The sequence below is a fragment of the Meles meles genome, chromosome 5, assembly GCF_922984935.1.
Source record: "Meles meles chromosome 5, mMelMel3.1 paternal haplotype, whole genome shotgun sequence".
NCBI classification, from domain to species: domain Eukaryota; kingdom Metazoa; phylum Chordata; class Mammalia; order Carnivora; family Mustelidae; genus Meles; species Meles meles.
The window spans coordinates 152,001,073-152,015,031 of NC_060070.1; the positions used below are offsets into that span (position 1 = coordinate 152,001,073).

Here is a 13,959-nt window from a genome sequence, read left to right on the forward strand (position 1 = left end):
CCAAGTTCGGTGTGGACAGTGGGGAGGGAGCCCGAGCTCTGGCTGTTCCCAAGTGCCCAGACGCCGAAGAAGATGGTGGAACTTCTACCCAGCTGGCGCCGCCCTCCTAAAGGATTTGAGTTATAAATTGGAACGGCCGCTTTAGGGATTTCTTTGCGCTGCTGGGCGAGGAGCCACTTAATTTTGCACAAGTTTCAAGCGGTGGGCCCCACACCAAAAGGTATGCCGCTGTGAGCAGGATTTGAACCTGCGCGGGGAAACCCCATTGGATTTCGAGTCCAACGCCTTAACCACTCGGCCATCACAGCCCCTCTTCTTGGCATTTCACTCATTAGACTGAAGACAGGTATATGTCATTTACCATGTAGTGTGTTAGAAGACAGAGGATGACCGGTTCCTGAGTGTCCCCTCAAAACCTTCTCCAAGCCCAGGCTTCCATATTTCACTTAAAGGCAATTTCAACTTTTCCAATAGTTAGGCAAAAATCTGGGCAAACTCTTGACCTCGATTATCCTTTCATTCCACATATGTAAGGGGCTTCTCTTTTCCGCTCCCCTCAAAATGCATCTAGATCCGAAAAACTTCTCACCATCCAACTGCTATCACCTTGGCCCACGGCACCTGCATTTCTGACATGGAATATTGCAAAAATCCCTTAATAGGTTTCCTTTCTTCCACCCCTTCCAGCTTTACAAAAAACTCAATGATAAGGAATCAGAGAGAGCTCTTTGAACACAAAACACTCTGAGCACAGCTTTGCTCAAAACGCAAAAACATCTTCTGCTTTCATCAGAGTGAATGCCAAAGTCCCCACTTGGGCTGCGTAGTTGCCCGAGATCTCATTTCTCCCACTGCACCCCTGCTGGGCTGTTCTTGCTTTGCTATAGGTACGACCCAGCCCCTTACCTAGGTCAGGTGCTTTCTCGAGTATCAACTTATCAGGAAACACAGCCTGAACATTAGATCTAAGCTCTACACTTCCTCCTTCCAGTGCTCCTCTCCGTTCTTTATGTTTTGCATATCACTCATGGTCCTTTAATACACTAGGTACCTCATTTATTTTGTATGGAACCATGTGAATTATGGTTCAAGCTCAAGTACCCATGGCTTCACATTACATGCTTCTTCCTTAACATCTTTTTGGGTATGTGTGTATTTTCTTCAAATTCCCAAAGCCCTGACTGTCACAATTTCCATAGGTACGGAAGAAGAATTTTTCCTCTATTCTGTTAGGTTTGTGTCAGGGGCCTATGAATCCAACTGACAAAGGACAGATTGATAGGAGAAAAAGTACAAATTTTGTTGATGTGGATATTTTTTATTTTAATTTTACATGCATGAAGGCTTCCTAGGAAAGAAGTGAGAACCCAAAGAAGCAGTTAAATTTGAAAGCTTTTATACCATTTAACATTATTGTAGGGAAGTGGGTAGATAATGAAAAGGGGAGTTTGAGCTTTTAGGGGAAACATTTGTGGGACGGTAACTATAAGGGGAAACTAGTGGAAGCAGGGGTTATTTTAATGGGATTTGTTTCTGCAGACTCATATTGGTGCTGACTTTCCATCTTTAGTGATCAGAGTAGTTCTCCTTCTCTGGTATGGGAGATGAGAGGGGAGCATCTTCATAAGGGGACATTTATGCCCCACTTTTAGGCAGACAGGAGGAAGACAGAGAGCCCTTCCTGTTTGTTTCTTCTTAATTTCTCTCAGCTCAAAATCATCCTTATTCTAAAGTGGCATATATTGGGGTCACAAATATTCGCATTTGTTTTTAAGTCTGAGACCCTCAAAAGAAAATACAAGTTCATTATCTAAAAGGAAATAGGTTCAGAAGCAAAGAAATCATGTGTTTCCGCCCGGTTTCGAACCGGGGACCTTTCGCGTGTTAGGCGAACGTGATAACCACTACACTACGGAAACCCCATGGGTGAGTGCTTTGGTAAAAGTAAATATTTCTTGATACCCCAGGTCTTTTTCCTGGAAGGATTTCCTTTTACCAAGTTAACACTATCATATACCAGCAGCAAAGTGTTTGCCAAATATATCTACTATAATGTTCAGAGAAGCCTGTTTAGAATAGCCAAAAAACTGGAAACTACCCAGTGCCCCAGATGGTTTTCTAGAGAAAATGACACCAGATCTGAGATGTCATAGATGAAGAATATGTTGAAGTACGATGCAGAGAGGTTAGAAAGGGGATTTTGTCACTGGGAGCTGAATGGGGTCGGCATGATGTTGGTGGCAGGAGGATATCCAAGAATTTGAAGCAGAGGATGGAAATAAATGAGATTAAATGGGAATATGTGGGCCAAATCAGAGAAAATACAGGATGTGCCTTCCAAAGAGGGGAAGGTATCTTTTAATCAGAATATGAGGAGAGAATCTGGAGCCTAACCATTAATTCTAGGAGTACAGATGTCATCAGTGAAGACTTCTTTAAAAAAAGGAAAATCCAAGTGTAATTTACATAATTAAAATGCGCTAATCTTAAGGACACATCTCAATGGGGAAAAAAGTCACATCAACTTATTGATTCAATAAACTCAGCAAATGACACCCAGGATAACCATAAAGAAAATTGTAGCTCCCCAAATTATACCGAAATGCTTGAAAATCAAAATTTAAAAAATCTTAAAAGCATCTGGAGGGGAATGACCTATATTTTAGGTCAAAAAAAGGTTACATGGAATAATAAATAAATCAAAGAAAGGCAGAGGAAAAAAACCCAAAAAACAAAAAACAAGTGGGACAAATGGAAAACAATTAACTTGATGATGGGCTTAAATCCAAATATAAATAATTGCATTGAATGTAATGAGATAAACACATAATTAAAAGGCAGAGAATGGCATGTTAAATAGTAAAATAAAACAAAGAAAAACAGGAGCCAACTGTACCCTGGTTACAAGAGACACATAAGATGAAGAAAGATGACAGGTTGAAAGTAGAGTGGTGAGGGAAGATATACCTTGAAAACACAAACCGTTATATCAATATCAGATATATATCAATATCAGACAGAGTAGACTCCAAGGTAAAAAGTAAGATCAAAGATAAAGAGATACATCCAATAACAATAAAATGATCAATTCACCAAGAAGATTTATTCTTAAATGAAGCAAAACTGAGAAAATGAAAACAAGAAATAGAACAACCACAGCTATGATTGGTGATTTTAAGTAGCCGATTTGAGTAGCTGAGGAGAAGCTGAAAGAAAAGGGGAAATAACTAAGATATAGAGGATTTGAACCATAGCTAGTAACTAATCAATTTGATCTAGTCAGTACTTATAAGATACTACTCCTAACTAGTGTAGAATACATGTGTCGAGAATGGCTTTGATGACCAATCTTGAAGACGGGGGAACAAGAGGAGGTTATTATAGCTTATGGTCAAGAAGAGATATTGAAGACCCAAATAGGGACCAACAGCAGGAAAAGAAGGGAAAGACATCTTACACATGTTGAAGGCAAAGTCAGCAGGACTTTGTGATGATTTGATGGTGGGAGGAATCAAGGTTAACCACAGGTTTCCGATGGGTTTAATGTCAGTTGAGTTTATGGTGCCCTGTGCCAGTAGTACCTATATGAAATCCAAGTGGAGATGGAAACATGAATTTGAAGCTAGGGAGAAATCTGTCTTAGATGTGGATATTTGGGGAGATCCACTCCAGGCAGGCAGCCAAGAGGTTTAGAGTTGATAGAGAAATTTCTTTCTAATTTCTAATTTTTCTAATTCATGTTTTAAAGAAAACGTGAACTCCAGAAATTCTGCAATGGGTCAAGATGTGGACATCAGCACTGGAAAGCACCAAATGCTTGAGATTCTTCCAGCTGCAACCATGGCGTGGGTACAAGACTCAAGAGCTTAAAACTTAACCATCTAAGAGTGCTTGACACTCCTAAGTTTGATGTGCTGTGTGTCTGGAATTGTAGACATAGACTCAGCATTAAACAACCCCAACACAGAGAAGAAAGTGTGACAGCAGGTAACAGGGACAGATGAATTCAGATGATCTCAGCTGAGTCTGAAGAGTAATGATTTCCGGAAGTAGGTATCCCCAGTAGGGTCATCACCACATTTGTTTCACACCGAAAATTTCCTGGTTAGACACCGAGTGGACATACTTCCCAGCCATTTCTCCTTCTCTGCCATTTCTCTTCATGGCCATGCTTTATCTTTCATCTTTTCATGGACATTTCATTCAAGTGAATTCACCAAACTATCCAGTGCCCAACGTTACTAATGAATAGCTAGACATGAAGAAGAAACAACCACATAGCTGACCTAAAACAGTAGCATGTCTACTTTAATAGCACAAAAGAGGAGAGCTGTCTGCCTGAGGATCCCAAGCCAGGGAACATTGAATAGGGGAGGTGGTTTGAGTAAAGAACTCCCTTCAGCAAAGACACAATTGTGAATGTCCAGGATATGGTTAAAACTGTCTTCCAGAGTAGCTAGCTTTTATCATTTAGCACTCTTAGCCACTCAGTCCTTCCCGAGTTACATGATGTCATCCATTAGATTCAAATCCACTTTAAGGAACTTTACAAATAGCCTTCTAACATCTTTGCATTTTCAGATGCTCAGCAATCCACAAGAAAGTAATCCTTTCTTAGTAGTCAGTAATTTCTTAGTAATACAAAAAATGTCTGAAAGGGCATGTTTTTAAAGGGCTTGATCTCAAATGGTAGGACAAAAGAGGGAAACCTCAGCTAGGCTACTCACCTCCCGCAAATATCATGATTAGCACAAATATTCTGAGTCCTTTAATAACTCTTGGTATATGTATTGGGAATTCTTCTCAAACCCTGAGTATCACAAGAGTCATCCTGTGTAAATTCAAGTTGGTTCCTACTCACCTACCGAAAACATAGGAGGATAAATCATAAAAACCAGGAATAAAGCAAGGAAACAGGCCCTGCTGGGATTTGAACCCAGGATCTCCTGTTTACTAGACAGGCGCTTTAACCAGCTAAGCCACAGAGCCAGGTATAGTAGCCTTCTCACTTACATCTTATTTAAGTATGATTCCACACACCTTAACTATAACAAAATTTGTAACTAGTCTACCAGATGTTTCAGAAACAAAAAAGAATAGACATTGTCTCAGTCAAAACCAAAGAAGAATGTTCTTTGGAAGGATGAACATAGGGACTGGACTGAGATGACTGTCTCTTCTTGGATCATTGTTTCAGTGTCGACACCACTAGTCTCACTAGACTCTAAACTCTGGCGGCAAAGACAGGCCTTGGTTGAATTCAAAAGGAAAAATGAATTGACTTTCTACTAACCATCATTTTGTTTTAACCACACCTGGGCTCTCCTCTATTGGTGTGGAAAAGGACATGTTACTGGTCAAAGACCCGCACGTGTCTGACCCATGGTTGTCAAAACAACTGTGAGGATACATTTGCACCTGTGAGGTTGTGTTCAAGGATGGTGGTTCTCTTTTTTCAACTTCAGAAATGCTGACAGCCGGTGGCTCACCACTGGGTTGGTCTCAGAACTGTCCTCAACAGAAGAGGCGCCTTGCTCAAATTTACACTCACCATTGGGGGTGCTCAAATCCAAGACTGGTTGATGGAAGAGTATAAAGTCCTCCCCTCCTCCTATGGACATTTCTGAAGGGCCGTTCCAGGCTCAAATATCCCTGAGAGATCCTCTGGAGGCCTGTGTTAAACTACACCACGCTCATCTTCTGCTTGTTCCCAATCCCATTTCCCTTACCCTCTCCTATTTGCTGATTCCAAGAGCATTCCCAATATAACTAACTGCACACAACCTCCATCTCCGTGTCTGTTTCCCAGGGAACCAACCACGACCAAAGGCAAGTGACTGATGCCTACTTCGATCTCTAGAGGTCAAAGTAAGTCTGAACGTGGCCTGGACTCAGAAATCATTTATCACAGCAAGTACCCTGGTAAAATAAAAGTGATCGTAATATTAATATTCTACCCTACAAACTTACAGACTTGTCGCCACAGAACAACAACAACAAAAATACCAAGATACCAACCAGTTGGTTCAAACGATGTATATAGTTAAAACGTGCTCAGGGACCAGAGGAATAATTTACGACAGTAAAAGCAAGTACCTGAAACGGGAGGTTAGAAACTAAACGGGACATGGAGCTAGTCAAAAGAACATGATTCTCATTTCTAGGGAAATTTCTAGGGAAATCCAGAAGACCACACAGACGTGCACATACGTACTTACAAATGGAGCGTGAGGGCCTTTAGAATGCATGCAGACCGATCAGCTTCTGAACATGCCAGTACCCCAGCTCAGGAGGAGCAGTGGCGGGCAGAGGAGAGGCAGACGCCGCAGGAGAGCAGGGACCAGAGGACTCAGGGGCTCCCGCGGCCCCCGTGGACGCGCACCTTGCTGCAGGTGGGTCCGGCGCCGGCCGGAGAGGGCGCTCCTCCTCGGAGCTTTCCCGCGGTGCTCCTCAGCCTCGCGACCCGGTCAGTCCCGGCGTTTCTCCCCGGCCAGGTAACGGCCCTGACGCTGGACACGCCCTGCCTCCCCCAGACTCCGCCCGGGTTTGCGGGGTCCTGGCTCTCCGCTCCGGGTCCCGGCGGGGTCAGAAGCTCCCGGAGACCACCGCGGCTCCGGTGCCCGCGCCGACGCCAGCCCCGCACTCGGGCGCCACCGCGCGTCCGGTGAGCCGCACTGCAGCTCCACGTCGGCGACGCTCCCGGGCGGACTCGGGGTGGGCGGCCGGGCCTGCGCGGTCCCGGGTCCCCAGGGTCCGGGCGGAGCTGACCTGCCGAGAACAGGCCCCGGGAGCCGGGAGGCACCTGGGGCCCGCTGCCGGGCGCTGGCCTGAATCTTCTCGGGTTTTCCTGGAAGAAGCATGATCCGTTGAGCCCGAATATGGGACTTTTCCCCTCCATTCTCCCCCATCTGGCCCTCCAGAAAGGAAGAACGCGGGGAATCAGAACAATTCTTCTTCCCGAGAGAAACCTCAGGATAGGAATGTTATTCCTGTGTCCTTTCGGAAAAACTGTGCGCATCGTGGCCGGTTAGCTCAGTTGGTTAGAGCGTGGTGCTAATAACGCCAAGGTCGCGGGTTCGATCCCCGTACGGGCCAAGCTGCAGATGTTTTTTGCACTACACCGGGAGCAATGGCAGGCCTCGGGCTTTGCGGAGGAACCAATCTTCGAGCCCGTTTGCTGCGAGTCCTGGTCCCCAAGACGGACGGAGTCAAGGACCAACCTGGGTTCCTAGCAGGGCCCGCTCGGCCCCAGAGACGAGGGACAACATACAGCGCTTGTCTTGCTTGCTTTTCCCGTGAAGAAATTGTTTTTGGGAGGGCGAAATTATATTATTTGACAGTTACCTCTGAAAACCGGTTGTGGAATCACCCTTTAGATCACTCTTTCTGGGGGCATTCCGCATTCACCAGGTCAGTCTAAAAGAAAAAAAAAAAAAAAGGCTAAAAAACGAGGGAAAAAAATCTTGCAAAACTTTAATAGCAAGAACGGCCAAGATCTTTGTTTTATAAGCTCTCACACTTTATCTGAATTAAAAGGGTTAAGTAACTTGAAACACAATTTTGTCTATTTTTTGCACAAGTAATGCCTACATTGATGTGTTTCAAAAAGAAACGTTAAAAAGATAAATGGAGTTGTTTCCCTTTCACTCTTCTTCTTCTTCAGGCCACTTCTCACCATCACGTCCCGGGTAAGCTCTGTCTATAATTTCTCATTTAGCCTTACTGGTTTTCCTTAGGCGTGGACACATAAATATTTATATTATTTTTTCTTCTTTTTCACACAAAAGATGTACGCATTGTTTTGCACTTGCACTTTTTTTCTTAGTATATCTTGAGTATTTGTAATTGCACTTTGTACCTGGTACACTGTCAAAGTAAAAGCTTATTTTCAAATGACTTGGTCCGGCCCCTGGTGGAGCATGGATGTCGCGAACCACAGAGGCGCAGAAACCTCCAGGTTCCTAGAGCTGACCGGAAACGACGCCCGCGGTGGGAAGCCGAGCGTCGGGTTGGGGACCCGAGCGGTCCCTGTGCTCGCCGGCTTTCTGCGGCTATGGGCTCCCGCGGAGTGGGAAACCGGCTCCCCGAGGCCGGAGGCCCCGCAGGACAGCCATGGGCTTTGAGGCGGCCCGAGAAGGGCCAGGCTTCGGAGCCTGCCAGCTGACGAAGGCGGGACGTGGGGGGACGCGTCCAGAGACGTAGGTCTGCGACGAGAGCTGCCCCCGCGGCACTAAGGCTGGCTCAGAAGGCGCCCGGCTGCGGGGGAAGCAGTAGTCGCTCCTCCTCGGCCTCCGGGAGGGAACGGAGGGGATGGCTGTGCGGAGAGAGCCCTCGGGCCCGGCGGCAGACGGCGCTGGCCTGGCCGCTCCCCCTCAGGCGAGGTCCACCCGGAGCAGCCTGGCCTTGCGGATGGCAGGACGTCCCTGTTGGTGCGTGTGGTTGGGGGGCGGGGGGAGCACCGAGGGGTTCGGGCGCTGGCGCGGCGGGTGCTGGAGTTCAGTGCTCAGGATAACCGCATCTTCTGCAGCACCATCCTCCGGAAGGCAGAAATGTTGTGACTGTGTTGAGTGCACTGATGATTCTGCGCATCCTAAGTGTGAGATGTGTTTGCCACAGGGCGAGCCTGTGGTCAGACGATAGCAGCCCGTCGACCTCAACAGCCTGCCTCTACCCTGAAGTCATGAGATGAAAGTTCTTGAGCAGTGTTGATGGGCAGAGTGCTCCTGCCAGATCCCAGAGTCCGTCTCGCCCTTCCTTCTGGGCCGGCGCTGTTCTGGGACACTGCCTGGTTCCCGATCTCAAAGGGAAAGCTCTCATTTCTTCGCCTTTGAGAATGATGTTAGCTGTGGGCTCATATTCGATCTTAAATTATATTTAGGTACATCCTTGTAAACCTAGTTTGTCGAGAGTTTTTTTTTTTTTATCATAAAAGGTGGTTGAAACTTGTCAGATGCTTTTTCTGCATCTATTAAGATGATCGTGTGATTTTTACCCTTTGTTCAGTTCATGTGGTGTATCCCATTAATCCAGTCATCTCTGAGGTGTGTTGATGATGATGAATATCCCGGCAAACCTGGCAAGACTGTGTCCCAGATCTACCAGTTACGGTGAGTCAAATTTTGTGTTTACTTAGGCCGCAGAAGCCTTTCCGTTTTTGATTTCTCAAAAAGGGAGTCTGTCCACGAATTGATGCTAAATTGGTGTGTTTGTGGGAATAAGGAGGTCCTCGGCTTCCTACACCATGTCTTGCTCTAGAAATCGCACTGGTCCCTTGTTCTCAGCGCCCCTCGGCCAATCCACCCACTCTTGGAGTACGGCCGAGTGCTTGTGGTGGCGCTCCCTGAGAGTGCGGAGACCATCCTGGAAGTTTAACTAGTTCTGTGGCAAAGGAGCTCGAGCTCTTGACCATTCCAGTGTTGGAACGATTTATTGTTTTCTGAGCCCTGGGGCCATCATTCTGTGATGCGTTCATTGTTCAATAAGTAGCGTGGTGATGACATGCCGGGCTGTCTAGGCAGTGGGGAAACAGACCAAGTGCTCAGGCCATTCCTGACTCCTGTTTCTTTCATACCACACGTCTCTTCTCATCACTAAGTCCAGTGGCTCTACCTGCAAAGTAAGCCCAGTTTGAGACTTGTAATGCCCTCCTCAACCGCAAACTGCTCCAAACCACCATCATCTCATATGGCCTCACTATCCCAGTAACTCCTGAGTTCCTTGCTTTAACTCGGGCCCCATGGTCTAATCATAACACAGCAACTGAGCGAATGCATAGAATCGTGAGTCCGATCTCCCGTTCCTCTGCTCCGGTGGCTTCTCAGAATAAACACCAGATTCTTTAATGGTACCTGAGGGATCTTACACAATCTGGCCTCCATCTCCTTTCTGACATCTAGCGCTCTCCCCTCTCACTCCACCATGCTGGCCTCCTCGCTTGAAGCGATACATGACTGACTATGAAGGAGGGAAGTCAGTCATTGTCATTCGTATCCACACAAGGTGAATACGGTTTGGACAGTGCACTTGGGTAAGTTTCCAACCCAAGCTTGGGCCTTGCAGGAGAGATTTATACTGGCAGATGAGAAGAGGGAAGCAAGAGGACCTAGTGGATGGGATCGAGCAAAGGCAGAGGGTTGTAGCACTCTAGGGGTATCTCCATATGGTAGCCATGTTTGTTTGCAAACCAGTATTAGGCACCTGGAACAGTACAGGCACCAAAGCAGGGGTTGAGACTTACTGAATGAACGAGAGATATTTGGATGGTACTTAGTGGGCAATGGGACAGAAGGTTTAGATGGCGCCCATTCAAGGAACACTTGCCTATGTAGGATTGGAGAAAAAATATGGTGAATGTTTTTGGCAGAGAGGTTGAATTTTTGGAGGGAGTAGACAGAAATAAAGCTGGAAAGACAGGTTGAAGCGAGATTAAGGAAGGGCTTGGACGTCTCTCAGCGGTTGACATTAGGTGTGCTCAGGGAGATGTTGGGGGGCTTCCAAGCAGGGGGGATCCAGATGAAGTGACTGTCAGTCTGGAGTCTGGAATGATGGCAATAGTGGCTGGAGCCCAGGAGAGACATGTTCCAGAACCTCAGGCTTAACACACTGTGGGCCTACAGTACTTGTTAAATAAGGAATTGAATTGTAGAGGGGATATTGGGGCTAGAATGGGAGATTTAAGAAAGTTTCAGGAATGAGGGATCATTAAGAATTGTCTTTGAAGGAGGAGGAGGAAATTTGGAGGGTCTGGGGACACACCTCCCCACGTCTTCCCTTTCCATCACTGCTTTAGGATGAAGAACCTGAACAGAGATGTGACTCTCCCCTGTCATGTCCTGGCCACCGTCCTGGTGTGCTCTTCCCTCGTCTCCTCCTGGGTGGAAAGAGAACTGCCTGCAGAGGCCAGCGTCCTCGTCAGTGCGCCCCTCAAAGACCACAGTAGTCAGACGTGCTGGGAGCCCAAACACAAGCCCAGTGAGTCCTGGGGTAAGCTGCAGCCTCGGGTACCTACCACCCCGGCCACTGCTTCCTGCTCCCCGGACACCTGGGCACTGGGAAAACCGGGGAGTGGACCCCTAAAAAGGACAAACTTCTCAGACTCTCTTGTCCTTCTTCCCTGATTCTAGCCTACTTCCTCCTGGGTAGACTTTTCGCGATCAGCGCCCTTCTCCTCTCACTCTGCTTCACCTTCATGTTGCTGACTGCCCGCAGTTACCCCGAGACCCAGAAACAGTATGTTTCCTGTGCTGGTGTCTTCATTGTCACAGGCAAGGAGAGGCGGGAATGAACTCGGAAGGTCTTGGCTTTGGGTTAGGGTGGGATTTTCGCTTGATCAGCTTTTTAATCACTGTTCAGGAAAGTATGGAGGAAGAGGAAAGTTCAGGAGAAGCACATCGTCTCAAAGGAGGCAGAAGGAAAGTGAGGGGCAGTAACAATGGCACGATTCTGGATAATCGATCACGACCCTGCCGTGAAACCTTGGAGGACTGGCGGAGGCTAATCAGGAAACTTGTATCTCTCCTTTCTTGGGTCCACAGGTAATTTTGTGTTCCTCTCATTATTAATGCATACATGCAAATTTTGGAAGTGTCTCAGGGACCCAGTCCACCAAAAGTCACCTGTAAGTTTCCTTACTTCATGAACGTGTCCAGCTCTGCCCTGTTTCTAGTGTCTGGTCAGTGATCACTGGATTCTGATGAGGAAGGTGAATTAACCTCCCAGGCAGTGGGTAAAGCTCATTTCTTTGATCTCCTTTTTTTTTTTGTCTTAGAGTCTCAGACATGTGGAAGTTACATCCGCAGCCGATTATCTAACTTTCTCCAATTCCTCTGTGGTTTCTGGGCATTGGTGGCCCTTACGATGTTTGCCCACGACTTCTTCCTGTTGTCCAGTGACCTGTATTAGAAACATTGTTCCTTTGTGATTTCTTCCTGCAGAAATCCTCAAATTGGGATTGAGAAGCAATCTCTCTGCACCAACTTGCATAAGGGGTCGAATGCAGAATATGGGAAAGAATCGTTTCCCTTTTTTGACAATGGGAAGCAGAAGACCACATGTAGGACTGGTTACATAATTTGGGAGGCCTGGTGCGAAATGAAGGTGTGGCGTCTCTTGGTCGAAAATTATTAGCAATTTCAAGATGCTGACATCAGAGCTTTAAAGCAAGCGTGAGCTCCTCCGAGTGCAGGGTCCCGTGTCCCGTGTCTCCGCCCAAGTCGCACATCTGGGAAGTGAGCTCGGAGGTGTGTTATGTGGTGATAACAGCAACGTGTGTGGGTAACCCACGCTGTAGTCTCTGGGCCCATTACACTCTTTAAAATGAGAGATTGTCCTAGAATCATGAGTGTAGTTATTTTGTTAGGAGCCCTCTGCCTTCGCAGTTCCCAGCGTTTGGAACCTGTTGGCGTTTTAAAATCTCCACCTCGCCACACGGATGCCGTCTCATCAGAAGACACAGAGCTGGGCCTGGAACCACACAGAAGCGTGAGTGTGGTGCGGCAGCCTCGGTGCCCCTAACTGGGGATTTCTCGGCCATTCACCCCAAAGACGGTGTCACTGATGCGGGAAAGCCCTGACTTCTTCCCCTTGTTCTGTCCATTTCTCTTTCTGGCGCCTTGGGCCACAGGTCAGTTTCGGGGCAGAGGAAGGGAAGGGGTAGCGTTGTGTGAGCGGCGAGCGGAGAGGCGGCCTTGCCTTTCGGTTCCTGGATTACGCAGGTGCCTGTTCGCAGTTATCTCTGCTTCTCTGCGCTCGCTGGGGACCTGCCTCACGGGGGTGTCTCCTTGTCCTAAACAAAGTCCTTTCCCCATCTGTGAAGTTTAGGTTTTAATAAAAACTCTCTTCCCTCTGGAAGTGTGACGGGTCATTTATTCCCACAGTGTCATTTCCACGACTGTTGGGGGCAGGCACAGTGTGTGTGCTTGGGGCCGGGCCTTCCTCATTCTGGTAGCTGGTCGTCAGGTGTCACCAGAAGGGTGGCATCTGTGGGGACCTACCACTAGCAAACCGCTGCTGTGGGAGGGGACAGCAGAGGGGGCCTCGAGAGCAAAGGGACACTGCCAAGCTGGAGGCGGTCTTGGGGGACACGTTGCCTGTTGCATGGAGCATATCCCACACGGGTGTTTGACTGATAAAGGTGTTGATGAGATGATACAGTTTTTAGAGAAGTGAGGAATGAATTCTAGACTATTTTAAAAGCTACAGAAATGAATCAGAAGCATTTTCACTAAGGTCAACTTATAAAGGAAAAGAATGATTTTCTTTTAAGGGGCAAAGGATGAATATTTATTGAGTACTTACCACTTACCAGGTGCCGTGCTACACACGGTGTGTGTGTGTGTCTGTCTCTGTGCGTGCACGTGTGTGCATGTCTGTGCATGTACGTGTCTGCGTGCATGGGTGTGTGTGCATCTGTGTCCTTGTGTGTGTGTGTAATAAAGTCTTATTTTAAGTATTTCATCTTTTCTCTGTTGTTCGGCGTATACTTCAGTGTAAAGAGCCAGAGGATTGAAAGAAGTCAGAGGACTGACTTCTGACTGTGAAGACACAGATGAACTCCTTGGGAGGAACTCCCTTCCTTCTGCCCAGGAAGTCCGGAAGGCTAGGAGCAAACATGAAGCTCAAGGCTCCGACTGAAATTCGAGAAGCTTGTGGAAACGGTCCACTGAGCTGCCCACAGGGTCAGAGAACTTTCAAATGTGGAATCCCCGTGTTTGATCTCAAAATATAGATGCAATTTAACTATCAGGGCAAATTTTATCTAATTTTTAATCTGATTTTGAAATTTCTGTTAAGGACTGCTATAAAAGAAATGTGGGAGTTTCCTCTAAGGGCCCTATACCATGGCCAAGAGACTTCTTAATTCACCAGGCACAACTGTTGTTCATGACATAAGGATTCATACCTCCACTTAACAAAGAAAGATCTCAAGGCTCAGAGAGTTAATGGGAAATCCAGGATTAG

At 47.0% G+C, this 13,959-nt stretch overlaps 4 non-coding genes across 4 annotated transcripts; 1 reads left to right on the top strand and 3 right to left on the bottom strand.

Moving 5' to 3' along the window:
• Nucleotides 1-226: 226 nt before the first annotated feature.
• On the bottom strand, nucleotides 227-308 carry TRNAS-CGA. Its single transcript has one exon. It is a non-coding gene; the product is annotated as a tRNA-Ser (tRNA).
• A 1,538-nt stretch (nucleotides 309-1,846) lies between these two features.
• Nucleotides 1,847-1,919, bottom strand: TRNAV-AAC. Its single transcript has one exon. It is a non-coding gene; the product is annotated as a tRNA-Val (tRNA).
• A 2,996-nt stretch (nucleotides 1,920-4,915) lies between these two features.
• On the bottom strand, nucleotides 4,916-4,989 carry TRNAT-AGU. Its single transcript has one exon. It is a non-coding gene; the product is annotated as a tRNA-Thr (tRNA).
• A 2,032-nt stretch (nucleotides 4,990-7,021) lies between these two features.
• TRNAI-AAU lies at nucleotides 7,022-7,095 on the top strand. Its single transcript has one exon. It is a non-coding gene; the product is annotated as a tRNA-Ile (tRNA).
• Nucleotides 7,096-13,959: the final 6,864 nt, after the last annotated feature.